The sequence below is a fragment of the Ovis canadensis genome, chromosome 5 (genome assembly GCF_042477335.2).
Source record: "Ovis canadensis isolate MfBH-ARS-UI-01 breed Bighorn chromosome 5, ARS-UI_OviCan_v2, whole genome shotgun sequence".
NCBI lineage: Eukaryota > Metazoa > Chordata > Mammalia > Artiodactyla > Bovidae > Ovis > Ovis canadensis.
Genome location: NC_091249.1, coordinates 22,156,614 through 22,170,201, shown reverse-complemented (window position 1 = coordinate 22,170,201; position 13,588 = coordinate 22,156,614). Strand labels below are relative to the sequence as shown.

The window sequence follows — 13,588 nt, the reverse complement described above, 5'->3', positions numbered from 1 at the left end:
AACTCACTTGCTCAAGGTCACTCGATTGATGAGTGGTGGAGTGAGGGTGCATTTTATCAGCGTGGCTTCAGTGGTCATGCCCAACCTTCTAAGGAAGTGAAGTGATTTTTACTGTGTCTCAGCCCCTGTTGTGTCATATTACCCGGAGAACCTGTGCAGGCTTACAAGATGAGACTCTTTGATGAGTGGTGTCCAAAATTTTAAATTTAATATTTTTGACAGGGAATTCATTCACTCATGTAGAAAATAGGATGCACAATGAAAAATATTGGTCTCCCTATATCCTTTGTTGGATACCAGGCCAGAAGAAGTTGGGTCACTACTGGCTTGTGCTCCGTGGCTCCACCCACAGCCAAAGTCCACCCTCAGCTGTCAGGATCAGCTCTGGTTTCCTAAGTGACTCCTTTTCTGGCAGGACGCGCAAGCACAGCAGGGTGAGCGCCAGGACCACCCTCATCTCGGTCATGGTGAATGTCTGCTTGATTCAGTTCCTGTGGGTGAGAGTGGGGGCTCTGACTGCACCATCATTCCGGCCTCATTGCACCTGGAATCTGGCCTGCAACCCCCGTCCATGACTGCAGAGGTAGAGCCCAATTGTGCCCGGGATCCCTCCGTGGGCTTGAATATGAACCTGGCCGCTGCTCTGGTCCTGAACTCAGACCAGCAAACAGGGAAATGGGGCTCTCAGCACACCACACACCCTCTTTGGGCCCACCACCATTCCCAGACTCTTACCCATTATGTCCAAGGGAGTGGAAGGGGGAGAGCCAGAACTCTATCTTTGTTTTCCCCACTCCTCTGCCCCACAGTTATGCCAGGAATCTAAGTCCCAGATCTGCACCCCCCCCCAACAAATCCTTACCTCAGATACCCACTACCCTCACCTGGGCCCTGAAAAGAAGGGACCAAAGGCCAGAGGTGACCTCCCCTTGCTGTTTTCTGGCATGAAGCAGAAGGGGCCATAGACCTGGGGACAAGAAAAGACAGGGCTACTGTGTGGGATCTCCCAGGCTGTCCATCCTTAGAGAGGCAGATGTGTGTATAATGGAGGGAGGTGATGTCTGCTATGCAAGTCAGAACTCTTTGCCCTTCCTTGCATCCCCCATGGGGAGAGGGGGGGCAGCACCTCAGGGTCTGGCCACACAGATGGGTTATGGTGGGTCCTGAAAATATTGATGAAACAGATAACACCTGTGGAAGAAGAGGGGCCAGTTAGGACTAAGCCTAACCTGCTGATGAGCCCCTCTTTCTCACCAGGAACCTCTTCCCCTAGTCATTAGGGTACCTTTGGGGATGACCCAGCCATCTGGAAGCACAATGTCCTGGGTACAGCAGCAGGAGATGATCATGACTGGGGGGTGCAGCCGCAGACTCTCCTTGATGCACATGGTCAGGAAGGGCAGTAGGGTAAGGCCATCCCTAAGGAAACCATATGACATCCAGGGAGCAAAAGCAGAGGCCCTCCAACCTTCCTACTGCCCTATAAGATCCCCTCTGCCTATAACAAAATAACAGATGGACCAAATAGCTCCAAACTCATTATGTTGTATACATTAAATATGTACAGCCTTTTCTTTGTCTATCACACTTCAATAAAATGGTTCTTAGAAAGAAAGAAAAGTAGTGCCACAGAAGTACCAGACAAAATTTACTTACATATTTTTAGAAGCCTTTCTGAGAAAAACTACAAAAATCCAGCAATAAAAATATTTACAAAATTGTATAAAATCAAAACATTCTGTGTGGCAAGACTGCAAAATCAAAAGACAAATGCATAAGAAACAAAAGAAGCAGATTCAATATTTATTTTCATTTGTTATGGCACTAGACATACTAGCTAATGCAATTAGACAGGGAGAAAAGAGTAATATCATTTGAAACATGGGGAAAATGTGTCATTTTTCACACATAGTGATTTTATACTTAGAAGAGAAGAGAAATCACTGGAAAACTTTCATAAACGTTGAAGGTAAGATCCAGTAACAGGGATGAATTCTTTTTTTAAAACAAATTTCTTTCCTTTTGTGTAGTGATTTAAACAGATGATACAGTTAACATAGTTCAAAGTTGGAACAATGCAAAACATCACCCCTATGGCCCAACAGCACTCATTTCTCCTCACAGTTTGCCTAGTGGTTATTTTTATGTATCTTCCTAGAGGCATTTAAACAAAAACTTTTTATTTTGTATTGGGGTATACAATGTGAACAATGTTGTGATAGTTTCAGGTGTACAGCAAAGGGACTCAGCCATACATATTCATGCATCAATTCTCCCCCAAATTCCCTCCCATCCAGGCTGTCACATAACATTGAGGAGAGTTCCATGTGCTACACAGTAGACCATTGTGTATTGTCCATTTTAAACATGGTAGTGTGTACATGTCCATCTTAAACTCCCTAACTATCCTTCTCCCCCATCCTTCCCCCTGGCAACCATAAGTTCATCCTTTAAGTCTGTGAGTCTATTTTTGTTTTGTAATTAAACTCACTTGTATAATTTCTTTTTAGATTCCACACATAAAGGATGTCATATATTTCTCCTTTTGTTTGACTTACTTTTGTCAGTATGACAATCTCTAGGTCCATCCATGTTGCTGCAAATGGCATTTTTTACTCTTTTTAATGGCTGAGTAATACTCCATTGTATATATCAAAAACTCTGTTTCATTGAAAATTATATAGTAGCATACTCTATACTATATAGCATATCAATGTCTTATTGTACACCCTCTGGGATTTATGACATGATACAGCCTTCTTATTGTGGAGCTGTAATATAACTTCCTATAGTTTCCTCTAGAGCCTTTCAGTTCAGTTCAGTTCAGTTGCTCAGTCGTGTCCGACTCCCTGTGACCCCATGAACTACAGCACGCCAGGCCTTCCTGTCCATCACCAACTCCTGGAGTTCAGCCAAACTCATGTCCATTGAGGCAGTGATGCCATCCAGCCATCTCATCCTCTGTCGTCCCCTTCTCCTCCTCCCAGCATCAGGGTCTTTTCCAATGAGTCAACTCTTCGCATGAGGTGGCCAAAGTACTGGAGTTTCAGCTTCAACATCAGTCCTTCCAATGAACACCCAAGACTGATCTCCTTTAGGGTGGACTGGTTGGATCTCCTTGCAGTCCAAGGGACTCTCAAGAGTCTTCTCCAACACCACAGTTCAAAAGCTTCAATTCTTCGGTGCTCAGCTTTCTTCACAGTCCAACTCTCACATTAATACATGACCACTGGAAAAACCATAGCCTTGATTAGACGGACCTTTGCTGGCAAAGTAATGTCTCTGCTTTTTAGTGCACTATCTAGGTTGGTCATAACTCCTTCCAAGGAGTAAGCGTCTTTTAATTTCGTGGCTTCAATCACCATCTGCAGTGATTTTGGAGCTACCCAAAATAGAGCCTTTAAGACTCCCTTATTACATATTTTAAGTCTTTGATTTGTGTAGATGTTATTTTCTTGACAGACGTGAGAAGCAGGTTGAATTAACTTTTTAGCCATGTAATTTCCCTGTTGTTGCAAAAGTTTATATTATTAAGATGATCTTTATTTCTCCTATTGATATATGACTCCATATTTATCAGTTACTAAGTTCACTGAGCAAGAAATTGATATCCATAAATTATTAATTTTTGTATTAGGAAAAATAGAAACGATTATGATATAAAATACATGGATTAAATTTAATAAGAAATGTGAATGTCTGTATTCAAAATGAACTTGTAAATGTTTCTCAATCCAGATAGACCATATTATTCACCATAGCAACAAGAGTACCTAAGGATTTATTTAGCAAAAGCTGCTCAAGATCTCTATGCTAGAATTGCAGACTCTACTAAAAGACCAAGTATTATTTTACTATCCAGAATTGTATATCTGCTTCACACTCTGGGACAGTGTATTAACATTATGAAGTAATCTATGCTCCACAGGTCAATCATATATCAACCCCCTCCTTTCCTCCTTTACCTCTCCATCTCTCTCCCTCTCTGCCTCCATCTCTTCATTTTTGATCAGCTACCTTGTTGCCCTTACCTCAAATGCACCCACCTCTCTACTGATCAACTTTCAGGGTCTGAGATGAGGCATTTTATTTTCTACCCTCTACTTTGTCTGTCTTACTCTAAACTGAGGCTTTGTCCATGTATACAGGGAGTTTCTTGACTCTAGCTCTGCCCATTTATACAGGAAATTTCTTGACTATTCCTCCATGAGACTAGGAGATCCTGGAAGGCAAAGGCCAGGTCTAGGTTCTTCCTGAGTCTCCAGGACACAGAATGGCTGAGAAGAATTGGAGATGTCACAGAACTGAGAAGAGGGAAGAAGTGTGCCAGTGTTTGTTGAATGGGGACTGGATGGAGGAAGATGCAGGTATTCCTGGACAGGTTTTGAATGACTTTAGTTCCTAAGAGTTCCATGTGAAACCTGGACTAAATAATATGAGGAATTAAGGAGCAGGATATGAAGAAACACTCAGGGAGTGGAGATGTTTGAAAACATGTAATTTTAGAGAGAAAAGTAAGAGAGTAGAGGGAAATTCCACTTGTGCTAAGTGGTATCATCTGCCCTCACACATTGTCACTGATTACTTCAGAAATCCAGGTCTTTCCGTTTCAAAAGCCTGCAAACTTCCTCCTTCTATACATGCTGTGTACCAGACCTTGTCTCTGGGTCTTCCCACGAAGAAATAATGACAGAGTCCACAAAAAGATTTTTTCTCTTCCCCAGCCAGGGAGCAGAGCCAGAGAGAGGGACTCAGAAAAATGCCATGAGGACTTGAATTCACCATTCAATCTCTTTAGGCTCATGGTCCTTCAGGAGCTCTTGCACCTCCTGCCAGCAATGCTCCCAATGTTCTGGGGCACTTTGCAAGGTTGTACAGGATTCAGAAGAGGCCGCTGGCTATGGTGTCATGGCCTGAGGGGTAGCCAGACGTGCTTGGGTCCCTGGGCTACTTCAGCACCAGAGGGTGGACAGCACCCTAACAGAAAGGACCATGCGGAGGATGGAGAGGCATGGGCGATGGTTCAGGGTCTCCACACCTAGTCCCTGCAATGGAGGGACCCATGCTCCCCTCTGTAGTCCCACACTAGGACCCTCACTCTCAAACATGAAGGTATCAGCTTCAGCTCAGATATCTTCATCTGACAGTCCTTTCCCATCTTCATCCTGGAGAGAAAGCAAGATCCCCAGATTCACGCTAGTTCTGAGGGTCCCTAAGCCTAAACTGAGACAATCTCTGAAACTCCATTATCCATACAGAAACTCAAGCCCACTCTGAAATGCTAGATTGCCTGTGCACTCTATCACCAGAGGACCCATCCAGAGATCTCCTCCTTGACTTCCTTGCCTCCTATGTCATCCATGGTAAAGAGAATCAAAGATTCATAGAAATTGTCATGTTTATACATAATGTAACCTAGGTTACAGGATGATTAAATGACAACTTGCCATGGAAGCTAGAGTTTAAACATTGTCCCAAAGCCATTTGCTCACAGGCTAGGATAGTAAATCCAGAGATTCTTTAGTCTCTTGGAGATAAGGGATGGGTTAGAAACCTATGGAACCTATAAACTTTGTCTTCTCACTGATAAGGATTTGTTTAAGTTCCAGAACAACCTCTCTCCCTCCCTCCCCTCCCATTCCTCTCTCTCCATCTCTCTCTCCCCTTTTTATCTTTCCTTTCCCCTCACTCCCTAAAGTGAAAGTGAAAGTCGCTCAGTCATGTCCAACTCTTTGCAACCCCATGGACTGTCAAGTCTTTGCAACCCCATGGACTATACAGTCCATGGAATTCTCCAGGCCAGAATACTGGAGTGGGTAGCCTTTCCCTTCTCTAGGGGAACTTCCCAACCCAGGGATCGAACGCTGGGTCTCCCACATTTCAGGCAGATTCTTTACCAGCTGAGCCACAAGGGAAGCCCCTCACCCGCTAGGGTGAAGGGAAAGGGGATGAAGGGAAGAAGGAGAAGATATATCAGCTGTTCTATATAAGTTCCAAATTTCAAAATCCAGGGGTACCTGTTCTGTGATGCAATCATGGTTGCATGTACAGGTAAAAGCATCACGGTGCCCTCAAAGGAATTTGGGGATGGAACCAGAGCTACAACTCTACTCTGACTACTGTTTCTACTATGAGAAATAAATGTGCTGCTCTGATCCAGGCTTCCTTCTCTCTATGTGTGTGTATATGAGTGTGTGTGTGTGTACACACCCATATATGTGTATATATATGTATGCATGCATGCTCAGTCGGGTTTCCCTGGTGGCTCAGAGGTTAAAGTGTCTGCCTCCAATGCGGGAGACCCAGGTTCGATCTCTGGGTCGGGAAGATCCCCTGGAGAAGGAAATGGTAATCCACTCCAGTATTCTTGCTTGGAGAATCCCATGGACGGAGGAGCCTGGTAGTCCACGGGGTCGCAAAGAGTTGGACACGACTGAGCGACTTCACTCACTCACTCACTCACTCACTCACTCACTCACTCATGCATGCTCAGTCACACAGTCATGTTCAACTCTTTGTGACCCCATGCACTGTAGCCCACCAGGCTCCTCTGTCCATGGGATTATCCTGGCAAGAATACTGGAGTGGGTTGCCATTTCCTCCTCCAGGGGATCTTCCTGACCCAGGGATTGAACCCACGCCTCCTGCAGCTCCTGCATTGCAGGTGGATTCTTTACCACTGAGCCATGTGGGAAGACCATGTATGCATGTATGTGTACATATATATACATGTATATATATACAGTCTACCTCTGTGGTAGATAACTTATTAGCTTGGGAGTAGAGTAAAATCTCAGACCTTCTCAATTTCAGACTTAGCACTCCCCTGCAGACCATTTTCACATGGTCATGTCTAAAACTTATCCATGACCCATTCCTCCCTTCCTCAACACTTCCTTTGGCTCTCCAGTACCCTATGCATCCCATCCAAGATCTCTGATCAGTTCAAAGTTCTTTCTACTTCTTGAACTCAGATCTCACAGCAGCTTACCTTGGTCAGCAGGAGCACATCAATGAAGTCCAAAGTCTTGGTCTTCACTTTGACCTTGAGGAAGTCATCAATACTCTCCCTGAGGAGGGGCCAGCGCTGCTTCTGGATGACCACATCTGTGCAGCCGTGCACAAGGGCAAGTCCTGCAGAAGCACAGCCCATCTGGGGTAAGGAAGCCCAGGAAGTCCATGTGCAGGAAGATCTGCTGGTTCCCCTTTGCCACAAGCGCACTGAGCTCCAAGAAGGTGGCAATATATTCACTGGGCTTCCTGAAGGATGAGAGCATGAAGGGAAGCCACCACTTAAAACACCAGAAGCCCAGAAGCTGGGGGCCTACCTCCCTTCAGGGAGGCTGAGGCTCCAGAAACAGATGGTTCACAGATACAGTGTGGGGATGAGCCAGGGGATGTGACTGTTCAGACTCTTCTCAATGCACATCCCATCTTCATGAACTGACTCTATTCTCCAGGCACCTAGAGCACAGCTTAGACATCAGGCTTCTCTCCTTTCTTTCTCTCCCAGTATCTGTCTGCTTCTCCTTCCCCATACTGTCCGCTTGGCTCAGACCTTATCCTTTCCCAGCTGGTTAATGAGGACAATGGCTTCCTTAGTCTCCTTACATCCAGTTGTCAATATCATCCAGTGTCTACATTGTGGTCAGTCTTCTCTCCAGTCAGATGTCCAAGCTCAGCTTTGACCTCGACCCTCATCTGCTCATACACCTTCTATGGCTCCTAGGAAACCTCAGATCTAGTTCATATCCTCTGTCTGACTTCAGAATGTCCTTAAGACATTCCTTCCACCCCATACCCAAATTGTCTCCTTAGTGTTGCACATACTTTGCTCATTCTAACCTCCTAGCATTTATTAAACAGTTCTGCCTACCTGTATGGTTTGCTGTTTCTCGTTCCCTTTTCCTGTCTTTCAATGTCCAGTTTGACCCATCTCCTCCAGGAGGACCTTTCTGATCGTCCACTTCAGTCTCACTCATTTACACCTTTGGGTCTAGGGCTCATCTTACCAGGCCCTGGGCTGAGCATTCACTCCTGGCAATTACTGTTGAAACTGAAGACACCTTTCTGCAGACTGTCCAGGGTCATGAGGCTGATGTGTTCAAACATGTCCAGATGGGTGTGGCCCTTTTTAATCAGGTGCTGTCACTGGGCTGAACAGAGAAGGGGACATGGTTGAGTCTGGAAACTGCCTCTTCCCTAACCCCAAACACCAAGACGCACTCCCCAGACCCTGCCTCCTGGTCCTAGGCACCGATTTTACCAGATGACCAGGCTTGAGTGGGAGTGGAAGTCGTTACATGAAGCCATGAAGTCCCCAGCCTTGGAGTCAGGAGACCTGCTATTAATATAACTTTGGTTCCTCCCACTACATTTTGTGCACTGATGGTCAGCTTACTGCATAAAGTAACAAGTACAAGTACAGCAAATGTCAGATCTCATCATCTTCATTGTTAGAAATTATTGAGGGAAAGGTCCCCTATGTTGAGAGAGGTAGTCCTCCATGGGTCCTGCGTACATTTGTACTTTCTTGCTTCATATGCCAAAAAAAAAAAAAAAAGCAAGACTCTGATATTCATTACCTGGGCCATTTCTCAGAGTTGTGTTTTTAGCAAACAACCTTGAGGAGTGAGGTAATCTCTCCTCCTCGACAGGTATTAGGGGCAATTGCTTCTAATTGCTATAAAAGTCAGTCTCTTGACCTCCCCCCCGCCCCGCCAACCATAATACAATAGCAGGCATATACATCAGCATACTACATGAGCAGTCATATATCAAAGCCCACCTCTGTCACCCTCATGAGATTTAGTGACTTGGAAGAAGAATGCAAACCAACAAGAAGCACATTTTGTTGCCTTCTGAGGGTAATAAATTGCCCTTTGTCTCTCACCCAGGAGTTTCATGTCTCCTGGAAGAATCCATGAAACAGTAATAAGCTCTCTTGTCACCTTGCAGGTATGGAAAAAATCCCAGGCACTTCACAAAAGCCTGACCTCCAGTTCTTCATTCCCACATATATATCCAAACCCTTTGCGGTGTAAGTTTTCAGTAACTTCTCTTAGGAGGTGGGGGCCTCTTTCACTATCCTTTGATTCTGAGCTGCTTCTGGACCTGCTTTGGCCAATAAACTGGTGAAAATGATGAAGTGGTCATCCCAAACCTAGACCCCAAGCAGAATTGCAGCTTCCTTTCAGTCTGTTGGAACCTTGCTTCTGCCATGTGAGCAAGCCTGAGATGCCTTCTAAAGAGAGAGAATCACATGAAGGGTCATCCTGTTGTCTCAGCTGAGATCATCCGAGATTAACCTACAGTCAGCCAAGCCACAAAGATGAGAGAGGACTGACCTCAGATCAGTAAGTCTTCCTATCTGACCTCCACCAGACCTCCTGATCACCCCAGCTGATCACAGATACACGAGTGGCCCCATCCATGTCCAGAAGAACTAGCCTACTGACTCACAAACTTGTCAATACTAAGCACTTATTGTTTTCAAGTGATTTGTTACTCTGGAATAATGACTACATGATATTCATCATTATCATCAACCATGTCTCAAGATTTCAAGCCTTCTGTGAGGGAAACATAGAAACACCTTCTGAGCACCTACTGTGTGCCAGGAACATGACCCCATTACATCATCTTGGCCACTCAAAAATGGGGGATCACATAATTCTCATTTTTCAATTGTGGAAACCAAGGCTCAGAAAGAAAGAGCCATGGCCTTAAAGTCCCCACAAGAGTCAGATTCCAGACAAGACATTGTTGAGTCCTCATTATCCCTAAGACTCCAGCTGGAACCCTGGGTTCAAGAGACTCACATGCATGATGTCTGCGCTCTTGGTGAAAATCTTCATATAGGACTTCAGGATGTTGAAGTGGAAGGCGGGTGTCAGCATGCGACGGTGGCTGCTCAGCAGGAGCCCATCCCCTAGCAGAGACAGCCACAGGGAGTGGGCAAAGGAAGACCTTCTCCTGGGTCCCCAGGGTCACCCCCAACCCCCTTCACTCACAATTACTCACCCAGCCAGGGCTTCAGAGTGTTGTAGAAAAGCATGTCCTTTGGTGTGATGGCAGCTGACATGAATGAAGATAATCAAGGGACAGAGAGAGGGGGAGGGGAGGGAAATTTAGTGCTGGTTGGAGGCTCCCAGCCAGGAATCTGCATTCCCCCTCCAAGCCCAGCATGGCAAGAATGGGGTTAAGAGCACAGGAAGCTAGAAAGAAGGGTAAAGGGAGGAGGGAGGACAAGACCAGGCTGCAAGACAGAATAAAGCAAAGGCAGAGCCCACAGATACCACCTTATGAGCTTAGATACACCTCAGCATGACACAATATGCCCCAAAATGACTGGACACGGCTCCTAGATTGTCCTACATATTTGGCAGGAGTTTGGGTGAAAAGATTTTTAACCATATTAGTGGTGGTTATAGGACTCCAGACATTTCAAAACTCAGAATTGTACACCATATAGAGCAAACATTACTGACACTTTACTTTTTGTAAATTTTGTAAATTTACATATAATTTTAAGAGAAGCTGAGGGTAACTAAGCATATATATTATTCACATAAATATACTGTGAAGTGATGGGCTTTCCAGGTGGCTCAGTGGGTAAAGAATCCGCTTGCCAATGCAGGAGACTTGAGTTCAGCCCCTGGGTTGGGAAGATGCCCTGGAGGAGGAAATGGCAACCCATTCTTGCCCAGAAAATCCCAGGGACAGAGGAGCCTGGTGGCTACAGTTCTTGGGGCTGGAAAGAATCGGACATGACTGAAGTGACTGAGCATGCATGCACACACTATGAAATGATATACAAAAAGTGCAGATGAAAAAACTGGGGAAATGAACATCATATGGAAGACCAATATATTTCACTGAGCATCTTATTTTCTACACGAGTGAATGAATTCCCTGTCAATAATATTGCATTAAAAAAGTTAGGCACTACCCAGGAAAGAGTCTCATCTGATAAGCCTACAGGTGTTCTCCAGGTGACCTGATGCATGTGAAGCCGAGATACACCTTGAAAATCACTTCCTTGGGAGGTGAGGCATGACATTTGAAGCCAAACTGACTGAATGTACCCTTCACCTACAAGGTCACCCATCAACTGAATGACCTTGAGCTAATGATTTAATCTCTGCAATCCATAAGACTGATGTGAGGTGAAATTGGTGTTTACCTGGGGGAGATGAAGTGTTGTTGCCTTCTGTCTTTCAGTGGTCTACTTCTTTAATAGGACCCAAAACATCAATGTCTGTGGAGTCACCAGGCCTTACATGCTGTATGAAAAGTGCTTAAACACATCCACATCTTATGTGAATATATGTGCAAATATTGCTACAGAAATAAAATTTCTACACCAAAAGCTATGTGATTAAGAGTAACTCAATTTACAATTGGTAGTGATATGTCAAGCCATCAAAGTGCATTAAGAGAATTCATAAAGAGATAAAAAATAAAGAATGGCTTGAATATTTAACATTTAAAGATTTTAAAGACCACCAATATGATGACTGTATATCGTGGAAAGATGTTCATGATATATTAGTATATGAAAAATCCAGATTACAAGATAAATGGAAGATAAAATAACATTTTCGGTTGAGGTAAACTTACATAAAATTCATACATTCACAAAATTCATGACATTCAGTTCAGTTTAGTTCAGTTCAGTCGCTCAGTCATGTCTGACTCTTTGTGACCCCAAGAATCGCAGCACACCAGGCCTCCCTGTTCATCACCAACTCCTGGAGTTCACCTAAACTCATGTCCATCGAGTTGGTGATTCCATCCAGCCATCTCATCCTCTGTCATCTCCTTCTCCTCCTGCCCCCAATCCCTCCCAGCATCAGGGTCTTTTGCAATGAGTCAGCTCTTCGCATGAGGTGGCCAAAGTATTGGAGCTTCAGCTTCAGCATCAGTCTTTTCAATGAACACCCAGGACTGATCTCCTTTAGGATGGACTTGTTGGATCTCCTTGCAGTCCAAGGGACCCACAAGAGTCTTCTCCAGCACCACAGTTCAAAAGCATCAATTCTTTGATGCTCAGCTTTCTTCACAGTCCAACTCTCACATCCATTCATGACCACTGGAAAAACCATAGCCTTGACTAGACGGACCTTTGTTGGCAAAGTAGTATCTCTGCTTTTTAATATGCTATCCCGATTGGTCATAAATTTCCTTCCAAGGAGTAAGAGTCTTTTAATTTCATGGCTACACTCACCATCTGCAGTGATTTTGGAGCCCCCCCCCCTCCAAAATGAAGTCTGACACTGTTTCTCCATCTATTTGTCACGAAATGATGGGACCAGATGCCATGATCTTCATTTGCTGAATGTTGAGCTTTAAGCCAACTTTTTCACTCTCCTCTTTCACTTTCATCAAGAGGCTTTTTAGTTCCTCTTCACTTTCTGCCATAAGGATGGTGTCATCTGCATATCTGAGGTTATTGATAATTCTCCCAGCAATCTTGATTCCAGCTTGTGCTTCTTCCAGCCCAGTGTTTCTCATGATGTACTCTGCATAGAAGTTAAATAAGCAGGGTGACAATATACAGCCTTGACGTACTCCTTTTCCTACTTGGAACCGGTTTGTTGTTCCATGTCCAGTTCTAACTGTTGATTCCTGACCTGCATATAGATTTCCCAAGAGGCAGGTCAGGTGGTCTTGTATTCCCATCTCTTTCAGAATTTTCCACAGTTTATTGTGATCCACACAGTCAAAGGCTTTGGCATAGTCAATAGAGCAGAAATAGATGTTTTCCATAACATTAACAGTGTTCAAATCCATGCCTCTAGTACATTCACAATGCTGTGCCTTGTGAACCACCTCTCCCTATCTAGTTCCAAGGTATTTTTGTCATCTGAAAATGAGACCTGTACCCATTAGCAGTCACGCTCTGTTTCCTCCTCCAGCTCCTAGATCTATCTCCATGGATTTACTTATTCTGTACATTTCATCTAAATGGAATCATACAATATGTGGTCTTTTGTGTTTGACTCCTTTCACTTAGCCTGTTTTCAAAGTTCATTCACGTTGTAGTATTTCATTCCTTTTTTAAAAACAATTTTTTTTGGCCATGGCACATGGCTTAGTTTCCCAACCAGGGATCAATCTCACACCCCCTGCATTGAAAGCACGTAATCTTAACCACGGGGGTGCCAAGGAAGTCTCTGCTTCATTTCTTTTTATGACTCAATAATATTTCTTATTATGGATATACCTCATTTTATTTATTCATTTTTTTGTTAATGGAAATTTGAATTGCTTCCCAAATTTGAACTTTCAGCAACTGTGGATGGTGCCACTGTGGAGAGTTGTGCACAACATTTTGTTTAAACACCTGTTTTCAATTCTTTGGGGGTACATTCCTAGGTGTAGGATGGCAGGGTCAGTTGGTAATTCTAGGTTTAATTTGAGGTCTTCCCTGTAGCTTAGTCAGTAAAGAGTATGCCCGCAATGCAGGAGACCTGAGTTCAATCCCTGGGTCAGAAAGATCCCCTGGAGAAGGATCCCACTCCAGTGTTCTCGCCTGGAGAATTCCATGGACAGAAGACCCTGGTGAGATACAGTCCATGGGGTC

General features: G+C 44.3%; 1 pseudogene; it reads right to left on the bottom strand.

The window, feature by feature from the left end:
* Positions 1 to 319: 319 nt before the first annotated feature.
* LOC138440635 (prostaglandin E2 omega-hydroxylase CYP4F21-like) lies at positions 320 to 10,084 on the bottom strand (annotated as a pseudogene).
* Positions 10,085 to 13,588: the final 3,504 nt, after the last annotated feature.